General features: G+C 43.6%; 1 protein-coding gene across 2 annotated transcripts in view; it reads right to left on the reverse strand.

The window, feature by feature from the left end:
- The window catches only part of LOC106580456 (polypeptide N-acetylgalactosaminyltransferase 9), a 141,142-nt gene that overhangs the window by 41,589 nt on the left and 76,857 nt on the right, over window positions 1–22,696 (reverse strand). The gene's annotated exons all lie outside the window — the stretch shown is intronic.

The raw sequence follows: 22,696 nt of genomic DNA on the forward strand, positions 1-22,696 counted from the left end.
TTTAACAAAGCCCAGTGAATCCCTCAACAGCTTTACTGTCAGAGCCTTACAGAGATTTACATTACAACGCAAAGCGGAAATATTCACAACTATAAGAAGAAAGACTTGCATTTGTGGGCTTGTTTTACCACTTGACTTAATAAGCTGTGTGTGTGCTCAGTTGTGTCTTAGGAATTTGAGTCTCTGTCTCTGGTCTTAATTGAAATTATTCTCACTGGCTTCTAGACCAAGGAGAGATCTCCTCCTTTTAACATAAAATCTGAAAGATTTGCCCATTTCAAAGACATAGCAGGAAATCCTGACCACAAAGTGATATCTTCTCCCATGAAGCTATTTTGCTTTGTAAAGAAAAATAAATATCCCTCACATCCGTTTCTTGTATGCTTTTCTGACAGACAGTGTGACTTTGAAGACTAATTCAATTTCAGAACCCCACTGTGCAGTGTGGACACCTAGCATTCAAAGCACTGATGTAATCACTCCTCCATGCAAATCACATATACTGTACATTAATTGATTCAGTATGTGGACATGAAGAACAACACATTTTAAAAGGAACTTAAAATATTTCCCTCAAATGTTCAGTACGAATATTAGAATAATTAAACATGTCCTCTATAACAGAGAGATGGGCCATTATAAAAAATTATAATTGCTACACCTTGGTTTGAGCATAATTCATTCGGCCTATACCCCCCACTGGTGTTTTTGTCAGTATTTACAGTACCAGTCAAAAGTTGTCACACCTACTCATTCAAGGGTTTTTCTTTATTTTTACTATTTTCTACATTGTAGAATAATATTGAAATCAAATCAAATCAAATTTTATTTGTCACATACACATGGTTAGCAGATGTTAATGCGAGTGTAGCGAAATGCTTGTGCTTCTAGTTCCAACCCTGCAGTAATATCTAACAAGTAATCTAACAATTTCACAACAACTACCTTATACACACAAGTGTAAAGGAATGAATAAGAATATGTACATAAAAATATATATGGATGAGCGATGGCCGAACCGCATAGGCAAGATGCAGTAGATGGTATAGAGTACAGTATATACATTTGAGATGAGTAGTGTAGGGTATGTAAACATTATATAAAGTGGCATAGTTTAAAGTGACTAGTGATACATTTATTACATCCAATTTATAATTATTAAAGTGGCTAGAGATTGAGTCAGTATGTTGGCAGCAGCCACTCAATGTTAGTGATGGCTGTTAAACAGTCTGATGGCCTTGAGATAAAATCAGTTTTTCAGTCTCTCGGTCCCAGCTTTGATGCACCTGTACTGACCTCGCCATCTGGATGATAGCGGGGTGAACAGGCAGTGGCTCAGGTGGTTGTTGTCCTTGATGATCTTTTTGGCCTTCCTGTGACATCGGGTGGTGTAGGTGTCCTGGAGAGCAGGTAGTTTGCCCCCGATGATGCGTTGTGCAGACCTCACTACCCTCTGGAGAGCCTTACGGTTGTGGGCGGAGCAGTTTCCCTACCAGGCGGTGATACAGCCCGACAGGATGCTCTCGACTGTGCATCTGTAAAAGTTTGTGAGTGTTTTTGGTGACAAGTCGAATTTCTTCAGCCTCCTGAGGTTGAAGAGGCGCAGTTGCGCCTTCTTCACCACACTGTCTGTGTGGGTGGACCATTTTAGTTTGTCCGTGATGTCTACGCCGAGGAACTTAAAACTTTACACCTTCTCCACTACTGTCCCGTCGATGTGGATAGGGGGGTGCACCCTCTGCTGTTTCCTGAAGTCCATGATCATCTCCTTTGTTTTGTTGACGTTGAGTGTGAGGTTATTTTCCTGACACCACACTCCGAGGGCCCTCACCTCCTCCCTGTAGGCCGTCTCGTCGTTGTTGGCAATCAAGTCTACCACTGTAGTGTCGTCTGCAAACTTGATGATTTAGTTTAAGGCATGCTTTGCCACGCAATCATGGGTGAACAGGAAGACATCACAACTATGAATTAACACACACAAAACATGTAGTAAACAAAAAAGTGTTAAAAGTAGCCACCCTTTGCCATGATGACAGCTTTGCACACTCTTGGCATTCTCTCAACCAGCTTCACCTGGAATGATTTTCCAACATTCTTGAAGGAGTTCCCACAAATGCTGAGCACTTGTTGGCTGCTTTTCCTTCACTCTGCGGTCCAACTCATTCCAAACAATCTCAATTGGGTTGAGGTTGGATGATTGTGGAGGCTAGTTCATCTGATGCAGCACTCCATCACTCTCCTTCTTGGTCAAATAGCCCTTACACAGCCTGGAGGTGTGTTGGGTCATTGTCCTGTTGAAAAACAAATAATAGTCCCACTAAGTGCAAACCATATGGGATGGTGTATCCCTGCAGAATGCTGTGGTAGCCATGCTGGTTAAGTGTGCCTTGAATTCTAAATAAATCACAGTGTCACCAGCAAAGCACCCCCACACCATCACACCTCCTCCTCCATGCTTCACGATGGCAACTACACATTCAGTGATCATCTGTTCACCTACTCTGCGTCTCACAAAGACATGGCAGTTGGAACCAAAAAACTCAAATTTGGACTCATCAGACCAAAGGACAGATTTCCACCGGTCTAATGTCCATTGTTCGTGTTTCTTGGCCCAAGCAAGTCTCTTCTTATTATTGGTGTCCTTTAGTAGTGGTTACTTTGCAGCAATTCGGCCATGAAGGCCTGATTCACGAAGTCTCCTCTGAACAGTTGATGTTGAGATGTGTCTGTTACTTGAACTCTGTGAAGCATTTATTTGGGCTCTAATCTGAGGCGCAGTTAACTCTACTGAATTTATCCTCTGCAGCAAAGGTAACTCTGGGTCTTCCTTTCCTGAGGCGGTCTTCATGAGAGCCAGTTTCATCATAGCACTTGATGGTTTTTGCGACTGCACTTGAAGAAACTTCTTGACATTTTCCAGATTGACTGACCTTCATGTCTTAAAGCAATAATGGACTGTCGTTTCTCTTTGCTTATTTGAGCTGTTCTTGCCATAATATGGACTTGTTCTTTTATCAAATAGAGCCATCTTCTGTATACCACCCATACCTTGTCACAACACAACTGATTGGCTCAAATGCATTAAGAAAGAAAGAAATCCAACAAAATAACTTTTAACAAGGCACACCTTTTAATTGAAATGCACCTCATGAAGTTGGTTGAGAGATTACCAAGAGTGTGCAAAGCTGTCAGCAAGGCAAATGGTGGCTACTTTGAAGAATCTGAAATATAAAATATGTTTGGATTTGTTTAACACTTTTTTGGTTACTACATGATTCATATGTGTTATTTCATAGTGTTGATGTCTTCACTATTATTCTACAATGTAAAAAATAGTAAAAATGAAGAAAAACCATTGAATGAGTGTCACGTCCTGACCAGTAAAAGGGGTTGTTTGTTATTGTAGTTTGGTCAGGGCATGGCAGGGGGTGTTTGTTTAGTGTGTTTTGTTTTTTGGGGGGGGGTAATGTTCTATGTTAGTCTATTTCTATGTCTGTGTCTAGTTATTCTATTTCTATGCTTAGTTTATTGGGTTGACCTTCAATTGGAGGCAGCTGTTTCTCATTGCCTCTAATTGAAGGTCCTATTTATTAGGGGTGTTTTTTCATTGGGATTTGTGGGTAGTTGTTCCGTGTGTAGCTGTGTGCCTCACAGGACTGTTTTTCATCGTTGTTTTTGATTAAGTGTTTATTTTGCTTTTCTTCTAAATAAAGAAGATGAGTATCCCACATTCCCGCTGCGTTTTGGTCTAATCCTTACGACGAACGCGACAGAACTACCCACCACCAACGGACCAAGCAGCGGAGGAAGGAGCCGCAGAGGAGCTCTTTGAATTCATGGACATGGGAGAAGATATTGGACGGAAAGGGATCCTACACATGGGAGGAGATCCAGGCTGGAAGGGATCGCCTCACATGGGAACAGGTGGAGGAAGCCAGGAGAGCGGAGGCAGCAGGAGATTGGAGAGAAGGCTATGTTGGGACACGGCTGGCAAGGAAACCCGAGAGGCACCCCCAATAATTTTTTGCGGGTGCACACGGGGAGTGGGGCTAGGTCAGGCAATAGACCTGAGCCAACTCCCCGTGCTTATTATGGGGAGCGTTTGGCAGGGAGAAGAGCGCCGGTCTATACGGGAGTGCGCACGATCTCGCCCATACGCACGCACAGTCCGGTGCGAGCGATACCAGCCCCCCGTAAGTGCCGTGCTAGAGTGGGCATCCAGCCAGGTAGGAGTATGCCTGCGCAGCACATCTGGCCACCAGTGCGTCTCCTTGGCCCAGGCTACCCTGCGCCTGCTCTACGCACGGCAGCCATCAGGCCTCTGCACAGCCCAGTTCACCCTGTGCCAGCACTCCGCCCGTGCAGGGCTACTGTGACTACCCAGCCAGGACGGGTGGTGCAGGTTGTGCGCTCCAGACCTCCAGTGATTGTTGTTGTTGTTCATGGCCCGGTGTACCCTGTTCCTGCTCCTCACACTAGCCATGATGTGCGTGTCACTAGTCTGGCGCCTCCAAAGCCAACACCACGCACCAGGCCTCCAGTGCGTCAGCCCAATCCAGTACGTCCTGTTCCTGCTCCTTGCACTAGCATTGAGGTGCGTGTCTCCGGTCTGGTACCTCCAGTACCAGCCCTACGCACTAGGCCTCCAGTGCGTCAGCCCAGTCCAGTTCGTCCTACTCCTGCTCCTCGCACTAGCCCTGTGGTGCGTGTAAATAGTCTGGTGCCTCCAAAGCCAGCCCCACGCATCAGGCCTTCAGTGCGCAGTCCCCGTCTAGAGCTTCCGGCGACAGTGCCCCGTCTAGGGCTTCCGGCGACAGTGCCCCGTCTAGAGCTTCCGGCGACAGTGCTCCGTCTAGAGCTTCCGGCGACAGTGCCCCGTCTAGAGCTTCTGGCAACAGTGCCCCGTCCAGTGCTTCCGGCGACGTCCTACAGTCCGGAACCGACAGAGACGGCCCACAGTCCGGAACCGACAGAGACGGCCCTCCAGTCCGGAACCGACAGAGACGGCCCTCCAGTCCGGAACCACCAGAGTCGCCCTCCAGTCCGGAACCGACAGAGACGGCCCTCCAGTCCGGAACCGCCAGAGTCGCCCTCCAGTCCGGAACCGCCAGAGTCGCCCTCCAGTCCGGAACAGCCAGAGTCGCCCTCCCGTCCGGAACAGCCAGAGTCGCCCTCCAGTCCGGAACCGCCGCAGCCAGAGTCGCCCTCCAGTCCGGAACCGCCGCAGCCAGAGTCGCCCTCCAGTCCGGAACCGCCGCAGCCAGAGTCGCCCTCCAGTCCGAGGTCTCCAGCGACGCGCATCAGCCCGAGGTCTCCAGTGACGCGCCTCAGCCCGAGGTCTCCAGCGACGTGCCTTAGCCCGAGGTCTCCAGCGACGCGCCTCAGCCCTGAGCCTTCAGCGGGGGTGTACAGGTTAGGTTGGGGACTAAGGCCGGAGCCTGAGCCACCTCCATAGAAGGAGGATTGGGGAGGGGGGGTGTAGCACAAGAACCGTCGGAGACAGTGGCCACCCTCCCTTCCCTCCCTTTAGTTTGGGATCATTTTCTTGTTTTGGGGTTTATTTTTGTGTTTTTTTGTTTGAGGTGCATCCAGGGTCTGCACCTTTGGGGGGGGGGGGGGTTGTTTGTTATTGTAGTTTGGTTAGGGTGTGGCAGGGGGTGTTTGTTTAGTGTGTTTCAGGGTTTTTTGGGTAATGTTCTATGTTAGTCTATTTCTATGTCTGTGTCTAGTTATTCTATTTCTATGCTTAGTTTATTGGGTTGACCTTCAATTGGAGGCAGCTGTTTCTCATTGCCTCTAATTGAAGGTCCTATTTATTAGGGGTGTTTTTTCATTGGGATTTGTGGGTAGTTGTTCCGTGTGTAGCTGTGTGCCTCACAGGACTGTTTTTCGTCATTGTTTTTGATTAAGTGTTTATTTTGCTTTTCTTCTAAATAAAGAAGATGAGTATTCACATTCCCGCTGCGTTTTGGTCTAATCCTTACGACGAACGTGACAATGAGTAGGTGTGTCCAAACTTTTGACTGGTACTGTATGTTATAGTCATGCAACACCATGGTTAACAGAATCAGTCAGACCATCATCTAAACTCTTGAGAATGATTAGAATACCCGGCAGCATCATCATAATGTGTTGCAATGCAAAGGTGGTGTGTGCCTACCATGCCCCTCCCAACAGTAATCCTGGACCCATGAGATGAGTGATGTTTCAAAGCAGAATGAACTGAAGGTGTCATATATATATACTCTCTCTCTCTCTCTCTCTCTCTCTCTCTCTCTCTCTCTCTCTCTCTCTCTCTCTCTCTCTCTCTCTCTCTCATACAGAAAATGTATAGTTCAAACCAGGACATCTCAGGGATGTGATGCTGCTCTTTCAAATCTACTGTCAAAACATGCAGAGCATTTGAATCCCCTGCTTCTCCTCGGTAGTCCCTCTTGATTGTACTGCAGTGAGTTAGTTTGTGAAATGTCTAGCATACTTGCGGATTCCTCCGTTTTTTGTGTTACAGTAGATTAGATGTCAAAATAATGTATATCTTGTCAAACACATCAAACATCTATCTCACACCATCAAACACCACCCAATTAAACTTAAGTTAAGTTAGTAAAGTTAAGTAAGTATGGTGACTTCAGACAGAGTTGGGTGGTTAATAAGCTTAACTTTTTCGGGGCATAATAGTTTCTGAAAACAGAGGGTTATGAAATGAACAATACGTCTTAATGCCTCGTCAATGTGTGTTTAAAGATAGGTGCAAGTGCAGTCACACTTGAAAGAGGCAGTTAATGAAGTTTATGACTCGTGATAATAGGTGCGCCGACAAGTTCAGCCTTATTGCTACTCCCTCTGGCCCTGAATGGGTAGAGCTAGTCAAACTGTCTGTCTGTCTGTCTGTCTGTCTGTCTGTCTGTCTGTCTGTCTGTCTGTCTGTCTGTCTGTCTGTCTGTCTGTCTGTCGAGTGCTACATTATGTTTTTGATACCCACATAACCATGGCAATTTTCAAAAGGCTGTCGGATTCAAGAATTTTAAAGTCTTGAAAATAAGCTGCATGGGCTGTTGTTAGGGGATAAGTTGTCTTTTCAAAACCTGTTTCACCATAAATTACTGGCAGATTACTGGGGTGCAGCACTATACCCTATAAAACAATATAAACCCAGTCCAATTATCTGTGCCCACTACAATGCAAATTCTAAACGGGTTTTAATGCTATCTGGTTTTAAATGAAACAGCGCATTAAAACAACTTTGCATCAAAATGACTGCTTATGTAAATACATGTAATGTCATCGCTAATCACTTTGACATAGAGTACAAAAAAGCTGCCCATATCTATAGCATATTTACTTCAATATTAACTTTGAGAACTGGGACAGCCACATTTTGTAAACACACCATTGAATGAATGGAGCATTAAGAGTCCCTATATAGTATTATAAGAATAAGAAAGCTATATATCACTGTAGTTCCTATTCTTCTCTCTGTCCTCCCTCCTGTGACAAGTGGTGAGGTAGTGAGGCAAAACCTACTGTAATGAAGCATAGAGTAAATACCTCTGTCCATTAAGCCCTAGCAGATTGATTCAGGCCCTCTAAATAATGCATGTATTGAAAAAGACAAATGCTTGATCAATATGGTACGGTCTCCCCCATTGTTACCTTTGCACTGTGCCTATTGATGAAAAACGGATCTTTCCTCCCATGTCCTCTCGGTTAAAAGACTGTATTATGTGAGAATTAATCATTCATGTAATGGGGAGATGAGCCAGTGGAGGAGAGGAAGAGATACAGTATATCTGTATATCTGTAGTCGATATTTGATATACGACACAGATCAGGTCTCCTGTTGCAGTGATCTCTCACACTAATGTACATATTTCTCATCTATCACTTTCTTCTCCCAAGGCTCATCATGTCTACCTTCAAACCATGACCTAGTATAGCCAAATGATCAAATTCCCTCAGTAAGTGGCTCAAATCAGTCCTATTTTTTTAACCTGATGGGGCTACAGGTTAGCAATGAACCCCGAGTCGGGATTGCTAACAAGGCTGGAAATTCAAAACATCAAAAATCTAATAATTTCAATTTCTCAAACAATCAACTATTTTACACAATTTAAAAGATAAACATCTCCTTAATCTAACCACATTGTTCGATTTTCAAAGAGGCTTTACGGCAAAAGCATAAAGTTAGATTATGTTAGGACAGTACATAGCCACAAAAGTACAAACATCCATTTTCAATTCAAGGTCAGGCGTCACCAAAAGCAGAAACCAGCTAGAATTATGTACTAACCTTTGTCAATCTCCATCAGATGACACTCCTAGGACATTATGTTATACAATACATGCATTTTTTGTTCCATCAAGTTCATATTTATATCCAAAAACAGCATTTTACAGTAGCGTGAAATTCAGATTTTTTTCTTCTCTGAAATGCTTCCGGTGAACATAACAAAATTACTATTCGAAAACATTGGTAAATTATAATATTGTCATTCAAAGAATAATATATTATCATCTCGTAATTGCTACCGAATGGCCAGATCTCAAAATAACTTTACTGGGAAATCACATTTTGCAATAAACGGGGTGCTATGCTAAGAACAATAAGCTATGCTATACAGTTAGCATCATCTAAAATCGATAATAACATTGTAAATATCCCCTTACCTTTGATTATCTCCATCAGAAGGCAGGCATCCCAGGTCCGGAAGGCATCCCAGGTCCGGAACAAATGTGGTTTCTTTTGACAAAGTTCATAATTTATGTCCAAATAACACCAAGTACTTAGCGTTCATTATGCTCCCACAAAACGTGGTGGGGGGAGTGTAAAATCACGCCGAAAAGCTAAAAAAAACTAGTAAATAATCTATTTACGTTCGTTCAAACATGTCAAATGTTGTTTAGCATTAATCTTTTGGTCCATTTTTAACGTTAAACATCAGTAATATTTTCACACAACCTATCCTATGTCTAGATAAACAATGATGACAAACTCACGCTTCTCAGATTTATGCGCAGGCGCATAAAAATGAAGTGATGACATGTCAACTTCCTTGGATTCTAATTTGCTCTCTGTTTATCATAGACGCTTCAAACAACTTTATAAAGATCGTTGACATCTAGTGGAAACCGTAGGTGTTGCGAAATGAATCCTTTCTCACTATGGTATCTATAAAACAATGACACTAAATAGTACAGTCACAAAATTCACATTTTTTTTAAATCTATTTTTCACAGGTTTTTGCCTGCAATATGAGTTTTGTTATACTTACAGACACCATTCAAACTGTTTTAGAAAATTCAGAGTGTTTTCTATCCGAATGTGTTAATAATATGCATATCCTAGCTTCTGAGTTGGTGTAGGAGGCAGTTAAAAATGGGCACATATTTTTTTCAAAATGTCTCAATACTGCCCCCGAGCCCCAACAGGTTTTAAGTGGTCTGTTTGTTTTACTGGGCCCACATATGGTCAGCTACTTTGTCATTTGCTGCCTGATGGACGTGGGCCTCTGGGTGATTTAGCTTTAGCAGCGGCTGGAACTTGAATGGCTGGTTACCACAGATGGCTGAGGCTTAATATGGGCTCATAATGACAGGGCTGACCTTTTCAAGGTGACTCTCTCTCTCTTTGCTGTGTATGTGGGGATACGGAGGAAAGCAAAGCAAAGCAAACACCACTACAGAGAGATCTCCTCTTCTCTTCGATATTATGATTGTGTACCCTCTTCCCAGTATCAACTCTATTGTGATTTTAATTCTGTGGTCAACATGAATTGTGGTAAGTGTAGTGTGAGGACATCTTGAAATGTGTAGCAAACAACTATGTACCACCACCACCATTGCAAAATGACTTGTGTTTTTGATAAAAGGAACTATCCTCTAATAATCCATTTGGCAGAGTGTCGGTCTCCCGAGCATAAAAGGAACATTTGCTGTAAAAGGAACAAACAGTGGACAAACTAGCCACAGCATCTGAAAACAACAATTCAAAGCGGTGAGTGTTTTACTTGAAAGCTTTGGCATTACCCAAGTTCAATAGTGTACCAATCTTTGTCTGGTTTTCTTTAACTACAGAAATGTTTGAAGTTTCAAGACACAAATTCCCTCCAATTATGTTCAACTGTAAAAAAAGAAACAAAAAAAGAACACAGTCTTAGTTAAAGACCTGTGGATTCTCTTTTCTACTGTGTGGATTCCCTTTTCTCCCTTTTCTACAAGTACCTGAAAATATCCTGCCGAACAACAAACCCTGAAAGTGAAGCGGCAGGAGTGTATCCTATCTTTTGGGTAGGAGAGGACCCAGCTGAGTTGAGCGATGTCCATCTCCTCTCCAACTTTGTGTTGATGTTTCTGGAGTTTTAATTAAGCAAATTCCCTCTCCAACTGAAGTGAGATTATGACCATATGCCAGGGATGAACCAGAGCCAGTGTGGATACGGTAGAGGGGCTTTCAGGAAATTATTGCAAAGTTTTTTGTTAAATACATGTGAAAATGGCTTGGGTTGGTTGAATTAATTTGATTGTCCCAAGAGAAGTGCCCTGGTGGGATCACTCACAGATGAGTTTAGTTAAATTGGGGCTGAGTAAAACCTGAATTCTTGAAGAAAACCCTGCAGAGCGCATAGTGCCTATATACCGATAAGACCATTTTGGTGGGAACTAACCTATAAAGAATATGTCTGTTTATCATTTATTTCTAATGTAACAGACTAACAAATGTCTTACAGACAGACATATTTGATTTGTATCTACAAATTCATAAGTAGGTATTTATACTCCCTGTAACTCTTGATAAACCCTTTACAAACACGTGTCACTCTTGACCCCTAGATATATTTTATGTATGTATGTACAGTACCAGTCAGTTTGGACACACCTACTCATTCAAGGGTTTTTGTTTATTTTCCACATTGTAGAAATTTCTTCAACTGCCGTTGTGATGGTGTGGGGGTGCTTTGCTGGTGACACTGTCAGTGATTTATTTAGAATTCAAGACACACTTAACCAGCATGGCTACCACAGAATTCTGCAGCAATGCGCCATCCCATCTGGTTTGCGCTTTGTGGGACAATCATTTGTTTTTCAACAGGACAATGATCCAACACACCTCCAGGCTGTGTAAGGGCTATTTGACCAAGGAGAGTGATGGAGTGCTGCATCAGATGACCTGGCCTCCTCAATTCACAATCACCCGACCTCAACCCAATTGAGATGGTTTGGGATGAATTGGACCGCAGAATGAAGGAAAAGCAGCCAACAAGTTCTCAGCATTTATGGGAACTCCTTCAAGAATGTTTTCCAAGTGTTCCAGGTGAAGCTGGTTGAGAGAATGCCAAGAGTGTGTAAAGCTGACATCAAGGCAAAGGGTGGCTACTTTTGAAAAATCAAAAATCTAAAACATATTTTGATTTGTTTCACACTTTTTTGGTTACTACATGATTCCTTTATGTGTCATTTCATAGTTTTATGTCTTCACTATTATTCTACAATGTAGAAAATGTTAAAAATAAAGAAAAACCCTTGAATGAGTAGGTGTGTCCAAACTTATGACTGGTACTGTATGTATACTGTAGCTACATATACCTGAGGGGACATGAAGAGCGATGTTGTGGTCTCATGAGATGCTTTATCAGCAAACAGTAAGTGAGAGATGGAAAAACCATTACGCAATAAATGTGTATTGACACCTCTGGCAGAATTCATCATTTCTATTCCTTCTTGACATTGTTTTCTCTTTGCAAACTCAGCCTCAAGGTAAGCAATATTTTAATGTCTGACACCTGGGTATGGGTTTCAAATTACACTCATTTGTAAGTCAGAGTGAACTGCATCAAAAATATACTACTTTAATAGTAATATTTTATTGGAAGAGCTGCAATGGCATCGATAATCAACATCATTAATATCTTGGCTAAATTACCTACATTTCACACATACTTTAGGTATTTTAGCCATGATATTAATGTTGTTGATTATCGATGCCATTGCAGCTCTTCCAATAAAATATTAGTAGTAAAGTAGCTTATTTTTGATGCAGTTCACTCTGACTTACAAATGAGTGTAATTTTAAACCCATACCCAGGCTATGTACTGAAACATTTACTTTAATGTCAATAGTCAATGTATCTTATTGTTTTTACACATTGACTACCTCTCTTGTATCTGTCTTTTCCTCCTCTTCTCTCTAGTGTAAATACATCTCTATACCGTACATGGAAAAAAATCCAACAAGATCTTATACTTCTGCTCTTGATTCCCTCCAATGCCCTTGTTTTATTCAGCTACTGCTTCCCCAAGGTCTCCACAATCACACAAAACACCACTGTGGCCTAAGAACCCAGCACCAGCTCATCTCAACATCTCTCTATCTCTCTCCCTCCCTCTCTATCTTAACTTAACCTTTCTCTTCTTTTAAAGAGGCCAGCGCCTAGGTGCCAGCCCAGAAAACCCTTTTACACGGAGTGTAGAATGCACAGTAAATTACAATACTCCATAACCTTTGGCTGTGAACTTGGCCTTACATCCACGCCCGTGGTGAAATGGTCCTGGGCAGCAGGCAGCTACTGAGAGCTGCCCTGGCTAATTGTTAAACATGTTCCTGTCAATCACGCCTATCCCAAATGGCAACTCTCCCTCCCTCTCTCTCTCTCTCATTGTCTCTATATCCTTCCTTCCTTCCATCCATCCATCCATCCATCCATCCATCCATCCATCTCTCTCTGTCTCTCTCTGTCTCTCTCTGTCTCTCTCTCACTCTCTCTCACTCTCTCTCACTCTCTCTCTGTCTCTCTCACTCACCAGTTTCATGGAGTAGGCCTTGGAGACATAATTGCTCCCCATCTCCATTCCATTAACCTGTTTAGGATAGGGGGCAGTATTTTCACGGCTGGATAAAAAACGTACCCGATTTAATCTGGTTATTACTCCTGCCCAGAAACTAGAATATGCATATAATTATTTGATTTGGATAGAAAACACCCTAAAGTTTCTAAAACTGTTTGAATGGTGTCTGTGAGTATAACAGAACTCATATGGCAGGCCAAAACCTGAGAAGATTCCATACAGGAAGTGCCCTCTCTGACCATTCCTTGGCCTTCTATAGCCTCTTTATCGCTGTAACGTGACATTTTCTAAGGCTCCCATTGGCTCTCAGAAGGCGCCAGAACGGGGAATGATGACTCTGCAGTCCCTGGGCGAAAAACAGTAGGGGTTTTGGAAAGTGGTCGTTCTGAGAACAATGTCACGGGCGCGTGCATGCATGTGAAGACTCCATTTTCTATTTTCAGTGTTTGAACGAATACAAGGTCTCCCAGTCTGAATATTATCGCTATTTTACGAGAAAAATCGCATAAAAATTGATTTTAAACAGCGTTTGACATGCTTCGAAGTACGGTAATGGAATATTTTGTAATTTTTTGTCACGATACTCGCCGACGCGTCACCCTTTGGATAATGTCTTGAACGCAAGAACAAAACGCAGCTATTTGGATATAACTATGGATTATTTGGAACCAAAACAACATTGGGTGTTGAAGTAGAAGTCCTGGGAGTGCATTCTGACGAAGAACAGCAAAGGTAATCCAATTTTTCTTATAGTAAATCTGAGTTTGGTGAGTGCCAAACTTGGTGGGTGTCAAAATAGCTAGCCATGATGGCCGGGCTATCTACTCAGAATATTGCAAAATGTGCTTTCACCGAAAAGCTATTTTAAAATCGGACACCGCGATTGCATAAAGGAGTTCTGTATCTCTAATTCTTAAAATAATTGTTTTGTTTTTTGTGAACGTTTATCGTGAGTAATTTAGTAAATTCACTGGAAGTTTTCGGTGGGTATGCTAGTTCTGAACGTCACATGCTAATGTAGAAAGCTGTATTTTGATAAAAATATAAACTTGATTGAACAAAACATGCATGTATTGTATAACATAATGTCCTAGGAGTGTCATCTGATGAAGATCATCAAAGGTTAGTGCTGCATTTAGCTGTGGTTTTGGTTTTTGTGACATTATATGCTAGCTTGAAAAATGGGTGTCTGATTATTTGTGGCTGGGTACTCTCCTGACATAATCTAATGTTTTGCTTTCATTGTAAAGCCTTTTTGAAATCGGACAATGTGGTTAGATAAAGGAGAGTCTTGTCTTTAAAATGGTGTAAAATAGTCATATGTTTGAAAAATGTACGTTTTGGGATTTTTGAGGTGTTTGTAATTCACGCCACGCTCTATCATTGGATATTGGCGAGGCGTTCCGCTAGCGGAACATCTAGATGTAAGAGGTTTTAAAGGAATATACAATATGTATGGCGGTGAAGCAAAGCTGAATGTTATTCAGCCACTCATATACAGTACCAGTCAAAAGTTTGGACACACTGTCACGTCCTGACCAATATTTAGGTATTATTTCTATTATATTTGGTCAGGACGTGGCAGAGGTATATTTGTTTTGTATTATGGGGTTTTGTGTGTGGTGTAGTGGGGTGTATTAGTTTGGTATAGGTTCTAGGTTTGTTTTTCTATGTGTAGTTTTGGGTGCTGGACTCTCAATTGGAGGCAGGTGTTTCTAGTTGCCTCTGATTGGGAGTCCCATAAGTAGGTGTGTGTTTGTTTGGTTTTCGTGGGTAGTTGTTTTTGCACTGCGTGTTGTGTGCCTGCAAAACTGTTGCTGTCGTGTATATTGTTTTCCAGTGGATGCGTTACTCCTTTTTTGAATTAAAACATGAGCATCCATATTCCCGCTGCAGTTTGGTCTATTCAACACGGCTCTTTTTGTGACAGAACTACCCACCACCAAAGGACCAAGCACCGGAGAAGAGGACAGAGGCAAGTGAGGGAGGAATGTTGGAGGCAGCCCCAAGAATTTTTTAGGGGGGGGCACAAGGGCTATTTGGCGGGGCGAGATTACAGCCCCAGGACAGCTCCCCGTACCCTTGTAGGGCAGACTGGACAGGTCCCGTGCTTTGGGGTTGGGGCTGTGGTGAGGCCTGGGATTTTCAGGCCGGTAGGCAAGGTACCAGCGCCCCGCATGTGCCAGGGCGAAGTAGGCATCGAGCCGGAAGGGGTGATGCCAACCCTGCGCTCAAGACCGCCAGTGCGCCCTTTCGGTCCGGTGTTTCCCGCCAGACGCACTAGCATGGAGGTGCGTGTCTCCAGGCTGGCACGTCCTATACCAGCCCCACGCATCAGGAGTCTAGTGTGTCAACCCAGCCTCGCCAGTCAACAGTCACCAGAGCTGCCCGCCAGTCAACAGTCGTCAGTGCTGCCCGCCAGTCAACCATCACCAGAGCTGCCCGCCAGTCAACAGTCGTCGGAGCTGCCCGCCAGTCAACAGTCGTCAGAGCTGCCCGCCAGTCAACAGTCGTCAGAACTGCCCGCCAGTCAACAGTCGTCAGAGCTGCCCGCCAGTCAACAGTCGTCAGAGCTGCCCGCCAGTCAACAGTCGTCGGAGCTGCCCGCCAGTCAACAGTCGTCGGAGCTGCCCGCCAGTCAACAGTCGCCAGAGAGGTCAGACTGCCCTGAACTGCCGGAGTGGCCAGACTGCCCTGAACTGCCGGAGTGGCCAGACTGCCCTGAACTGCCGGAGTGGCCAGACTGCCCTGAACTGCCGGAGTGGCCAGACTGCCCTGAACTGCCAGAGTGTCCAGACTGCCCTGAACTGCCAGAGTGGCCAGACTGCCCTGAACTGCCAGGGTGGCCAGACTGCCCTGAACTGCCAGGGTGGCCAGACTGCCCTGAACTGCCAGGGTGGCCAGACTGCCCTGAACTGCCAGGGTGGCCAGACTGCCCTGAACTGCCAGGGTGGCCAGACTGCCCTGAACTGCCAGGGTGGCCAGACTGCCCTGAACTGCCAGGGTGGCCAGACTGCCCGGTTCTGCCAGAGGTGCCCGCCTGCCCTGATCTGCCAGGGTGCCCGGCCTGTCAGGATCAGCCCGAGTGGTCCTCCTGCCCTCCGGTCCAGCCCGAGGGGTCCTCCTGCCCTCCGGTCCAGCCGAGTGGTCCTCCTGCCTTCCGGCCCAGCCCGAGTGGCCCGCATGCCTTCCGGCCCAGCCCGAGTGGCCCGCATGCCTTCCGGCCCAGCCCGAGTGGCCCGCATGCCTTCCGGCCCAGCCCGAGTGGTCCGCCTGCCCTGATCTGCCAGGGTGCCCGGCCTGTCAGAATCAGCCCGAGTGGCCCTCCTGCCCTCCGGCCCAGCCCGAGTGGCCCTCCTGCTCTCCGGCCCAGCCCGAGGGGCCCTCCTGTCCCCCGGCCCAGCCCGAGGGGCCCTCCTGTCCCCCGGGCCAGCCCGAGGGGCCCTCCTGTCCCCCGGCCCAGCCCGAGGGGCCCTCCTGTCCTCCGGCCCGGCCCGAGGGGTCCGTCTGCCTGGCGCAGCTATCGGCTCCACCGAAGTGGACGACGCCGAGGGTGGAGCAGGGTCCACGTCCTGCACCGGAGCCACCTCCAGGATAGGTGGGTTGGGGAGGGAGGGAGGGTGTAGCACAGTGCCGTCGTTGACGGCAGCCACCCTCCCTTCCCTCCCTTATTGTTTAGGGGGTATTGCTTTTTGGTTTTGTTGGGGTAATGGGGATTTTTTGTGTTTTCTTTTAAGGTGCATTCCGGGGTCTGCACCTTTAGGGGGGGGTAATGTCACGTCCTGACCAATATTTAGGTATTATTTCTATTATATTTGGTCAGGACGTGGCAGAGGTATATTTGTTTTGTATTATGGGGTTTTGTGTGTGGTGTAGTGGGGTGTATTAGTTTGGTATAGGTTCTAGGTTTGTTTTTCTATGTGTAGTTTTGGGTGCTGGACTCTCAATTGGAGGCAGGTGTTTCTAGTTGCCTCTGATTGGGAGTCCCATAAGTAGGTGTGTGTTTGTTTGGTTTTCGTGGGTAGTTGTTTTTGCACTGCATGTTGTGTGCCTGCAAAACTGTTCCTGTCGTGTATATTGTTTTCCAGTGGATGCGTTACTCCTTTTTTGAATTAAAACATGAGCATCCATATTCCCGCTGCAGTTTGGTCTATTCAACACGGCTCTTTTTGTGACACACACCTTCTCATTCAAGAGTTTGTCTTTATTTGTACTATGTTCTACATTGTAGAATAATGGGGAAGACATCAAAACTATGAAATAAAACATATGGAATCACGTAGTAACCAAAAAAGTGTTAAACAAATCAAAATATAATTTACATTAGAGATTCTTCAAAGTAGCCACCCTTTGCCTTGATGACAGCTTTGCACACTCTTGGCAGTCTCTCTACCAGCTTCATGAGGAATGCTTTTCCAACAGTCTTGAAGGAGTTTCCACAAATGCTGAGCACTTGTTGGCTGCTTTTCCTTCACTCTGCGGTCAAACTCATCCCAAACCATCACAATTGGGTTGAAGTTGGGTGATTGTGGAGGCCAGGTCATCTGATGCAGCACTCCATCACTCTCCTTTTTGGTCAATTAGCCCTTACACAGCCTGGAGGTATGTTTTGGGTCATTGTCCATTTGAAAAACAAATGATAGTAAGCGCAAACCAGATTGGATGGCATATCGCTGCAGAATGCTGTGGTAGCCATGCTGGTTAATAAGTAAGCCTTGAATTACAAATAAATCACAGACAGTGTCACCAGCAAAGCACCCCCACACCATCACACCTCCTCCTCCATGCTTCATGGTGGGAACCACACATGCAGAGATCATCCGTTCACCTACTCTGCATCTCCCAAAGACATGGCGGTTGGAACCAAAAACCTCAAATTTGGACTCATCAGACCAAATGGACAGATTTCCACCGGTCTAATGTCCATTGCTCGTGTTTCTTGGCCCAAGCAAGTCTCTTCTTATTATTGGTTTCTTTTAGTAGTGGTTTCTTTGCAGCAATTCGACAATGAAGGCCTGATTCATGCAGTCTCCTCTGAACAATTGATGTTGAGATGTGTCTGTTACGTGAACTCTGTGAAGCATTTATTTGGGCTGCAATCTGAGGTGCAGTTAACTCTACTGAATTTATCTTCTGCAGCAAAGGTAACTCTGAGTCTTCCTTTCCTGTTGCGGTCCTCATGAGAGCCAGTTTCATCATAGCACTTGATGGTTCTTGCGACTGCAAAGTTCTTTAAATGTTCCGTATTGACTGACCTTTATGTCTTAAAGTAATGATGGACTGTTGTTTCTCTATGATTATTTGAGCTGTTCTTGCCATAATATGGACTTGGTCTTTTACCAAATAGAGCTATCTTCTGTATACCACCCATACCTTGTCGCAACACAACAGATTGGCTCAAACACATTAATGAGGAAAGAAATTCCACAAATGAACTTTTAACAAGGCACCCCTGTTAATTGAAATGCATTCCAGGTAACTACCTCATGAAACTGGTTGAGAGAACACCAAGTGCGTGCAAAGCTGTCATCAAGGCAAAGCGTGGCTACTTTGAAGAATCTCAAATATAAATATATATTTTTATTTGTTTAACACTTTTTTGGGTACTACATGATTCCATATGTGTCATTTCATAGTTTTGATGTCTTCAAAATTATTATACAATGTAGAAAATTGTAAAAATAAAGAAAAACCCTGGAATGAGTAGGTGTGTCCAAACTTTTTACTGGTACTGTACATGCAGGTATACAGCTGAAGTCGGAAGTTTACATACACTTATGTTGGAGTCATTGAAACTCGTTTTTCAACCATTCCACAAATTTCTTGTTAACATACTATAGTTTTGACAAGTCGGTTAGGAAAGATAGTTTGTGCATGACACAAGTAATTTTTTTAACAATTGTTTACAGACAGATTATTTCACTTACAATTCACTGTATCACAATTCCAGTGGGTCAGAAGTTAACAAACACTAAAGTGACGATGCCTTTAAACAGCTTGGAACATTCCAGAAAATGATGTCATGGCTTTAGAAGCTTCTGATAGGCTAATTGACATAATTTGAGTCAATTGGAGGTGTACCTGTGGACATATTTCAAGGCCTACCTTCAAACTCAGTGCCTCTTTGCTTGACATCATGGGAAAATCTAAAGAAATCAGCCAACATTGTAGACCTCCACAAGTCTGGTTCATCCTTGGGAGCAATTTCCAAATACCTGAAGGTACCACGTTCATCTGTACAAACAATAGTACGCAAGTGTAAACACCATGGGACCACGTAGCCATCATACCGCTCAGGAAGGAGACGCGGTCTGTCTCCTAGAGATGAACATACTTTGGTGCGAAAAGTGCAAATCCTTCCCAGAACAACAGCAAAGGACCTAGTGAAGATGCTGGAGGAAACCGGTACAAAAGTATCTATATCCACAGTAAAACAAGTCCTATATCGACATAACCTGAAAGGCCGCTCAGCAAGGAAGAAGCCACTGCTCCAAAACCGCCATAAAAAAAGCCAGACTACGGTTTGCAACTGCACATGGGGACAAAGATCGTACTTTTTGGAGAAATGTCCTCTGGTCTGATTAAATAAAAATAGAACTGTTTGGCCATAATGACCATTGTTATGTTTGGAGGAAAAAGGGGAGACTTGCAAGCTGAAGAACACCATCCCAACCGTGAAGCATGGGGGTGGCAGGATCATGTTGTGGGGGTGCTTTGCTGCAGGAGAGACTGGTGCACTTCACAAAATAGATGGCATCATGAGGAAGGACAGTTATATGGATATATTGAAGCAACATCTCTTGACATCAGCAGGAAGTTAAAGCTTGGTCGCAAATGGGTCTTCCAAATAGACAATGACCCCAAGCATACTTCCAAAGTTGTGGCAAAATGGCTTAAGGACAACAAAATCAAGGTATTTTAATGACCACCACAAAGCCCTGACCTCAATCCTATAGAACATTTGTGGGCAGAACTGAAAAGCATGTGCGAGCAAGGAGGCCTACAAACCTGACTCAGTTACACCAGCTCTGTCAGGTGGAATGGGCCAAAGTTCACCCAACTTATCATGGGAAGTTTGTGGAAGGCTACCCGAAACCTTTGACCCAAGTTAAACAATTTAAAGGCAATGCTACCAAATACTAATTGAGTGTATGTAAACTTCTGACCCACTGGGAATTTTTTATTTATTTTTATTTTATTTTTATTACACCTTTATTTAACCAGGTAGGCAAGTTGAGAACAAGTTCTCATTTACAACTTCGACCTGGCCAAGATAAAGCAAAGCAGTTTGACACATAACAACACAGAGTTACACATGGAGTAAAACAAACATACAGTCAATAATACAGTTGTCACGTCCTGACAATAGTAAGTTGTTATTTTCTTTGGTAGAGTAGGTCAGGGCGTGACAGGGGGTGTTTGTCTATGTTTTGTATTTCTATGTTCAGTTTCTAGTTTGGTATTTCTATGTTGGTTTTGTTTGGTATGATCTCCAATTAGAGGCAGCCGGTTGTCGTTGTCTCTAATTGGAGGTCATATTTAAGTTGATGTTTGTCCCACCTGTTTTTGTGGGTGATTCATTTTGAGTAGTGTGTTTTCTCTCTGCGTCACGGTTTGTTGTTTTTCTTGTTATTTCAAGTATTTGGTGTATTGCATTTAGTTTCACAGTTTAATAAAGATGTGGAATTACAAATACGCTGCGCCTTGGTCCAATCCTTTAAACAGCCGTGACAACAGTAGAAAAATAAGTCTATATACAATGTGAGCAAATGAGGTGAGATAAGGGAGGTAAAGGTAATAAATAGCCCATGGTGGCGAAATAAATACAGTATAGCAATTAAAACACTGGAATGGTAGATTTGACAGTAGATGAGTGTGCAAAGTAGGGGTGCAAAGGAGCAAAATAAATAAATACAGTAGGGGAAGCGGTAGTTGTTTGGGCTATTTATAGATGGGCTTTGTACAGGTGCATTGATCTGTGAGCTGCTCTGACAGCTGGTGCTTAAAGCTAGTGAGGGAGATAAGTGTTTCCAGTTTCCGAGATTTTTGTAGTTCGTTCCAGTCATTGGCAGCAGAGAACTGGAAGGAGAGGCGGCCAAAGGAGGAATTGGCTTTGGGGGTGACCAGTGAGATATACCTGCTGGAGCGCGTGCTACGAGTGGGTGCTGCTATGGTGACCAGTGAGCTGAGATAAGGCAGGGCTTTACCTGGCAGAGACTTGTAGATAACCTGTAGCCAGTGGGTTTGGCAACGAGTATGAAGCGAGGGCCAACCAACGAGAGCGTACAGGTCGGAGTGGTGGGTAGTGTATGGGGCTTTGGTGACAAAGCGGATGGCACTGTGATAGACTGCATCCAATTTGTTGAGTAGATTATATAGTATATATATATATATATATATATATATATATATATATATATATATATATATATATATATATATATATATATTATATAGTAGTAGGAATGTGATGAAAGAAATAGAAGCTGAAATAAATCATTCTCTCTACTATTATTCTGGCATTTCACATTCTTAAAATAAAGTGGTGATCCTAACTGACCTAAGACAGGGACTTTTTACTTAGATTACATTTCAGGAATTGTGAGAAACTGAGTTTAAATGTATTTGGCTAAAGTGTATGTAAACTTCAGACTTCAACAGTATATTAAATCAATAGCCTGTTTGTTTAATAATAATGTATTTTCTTTTCTTCACACAATTACAGAACTAAAGAAAAGGTTTGAAATAAAAATACTGTTTGTGTAGGTTTTATGGTGAAAGACAAAGAGAGACTGTTATGCCGATGTTTGTGACATTGGTGTTAAGTTATTATTACATGACTCAAGGAGAGTGCAATTACTTTATGTAAGCACAGTGCAAATGTCAGACCTGACACAAGTCATCCAACTGAGCAGAATAAGAAAGTGGAGTACATCAGTATAGAACACACACTCCAGTGGGTTTGTTATAACACTCTACTTAGTGGCCTTGTCTGAATGAATCTCCTACCCTATGAACCCACCACTCAGTGGCATGGTTTGCTGCGTAAAGACAGGTCCGGTGAATAACATAAACCTTGAAGACTGAAATTCGGGATGGCACACCGAATACTGAAATAACCATTAGGAGCAATGAGGAAGGTGACTGTTCACTGGAATTAAACCTGAAACAAACATTTACTGCATAATGAGACATGGAGAACATATTATTGTCTGAATGCCTCTTATTATTCGGGAGGGGGGGAAACCTTGCTATTGATGAGGATATGTTATGCTAGTCCACTTGAAATGATGAGGACTCTGAGACGGTCATTAGCTACTATAACACTGCCTTCAGGTTCATCTGAGGGGTTGAGTTATCAATACACCAACCAGGATCTATCCTCTCACCTCTGGAGTCAGTTTTCAAAGGCTACAGAAACCCTTCTGAAGCACCATTCAAGCATTCTGAAGATTTTGAAATGGAAGTGATGACATTAAATGAAGAAGGATCTTTCAAGCATTTCTCATTTCAATAAGCACAGAGTGAGTTTAGATTCAGAGTGCTTCCACTTGGCTAAGGAGAAACGTTTTCTGAATTTAAACGCTACCAATTCTTCAACCAAGCCGCATGAAGCGTTAAATTCAACTAAAATCAGCTGCAAAGATTTTTACATTTTCAGTATAGGGCTTTAAGGCCTTTGGGTTGACTGAATATTTATTTGCATTAAGGGTTTTCCCTCCCATCTGAGAAACTTTTTGACTTTGCAGAGTTTAAACATCTCTCTGTTGATGCCTCTGGGTATTGAATCTTAAGCTGTAACCCTTAAGCTAGAAAAAATAAGGAAACTTAATCATGAGCCATTCCAAAGACG

The sequence above is a fragment of the Salmo salar genome, chromosome 20, assembly GCF_965601325.2.
Source record: "Salmo salar chromosome 20, fSalSal1, whole genome shotgun sequence".
Lineage (NCBI taxonomy): Eukaryota > Metazoa > Chordata > Actinopteri > Salmoniformes > Salmonidae > Salmo > Salmo salar.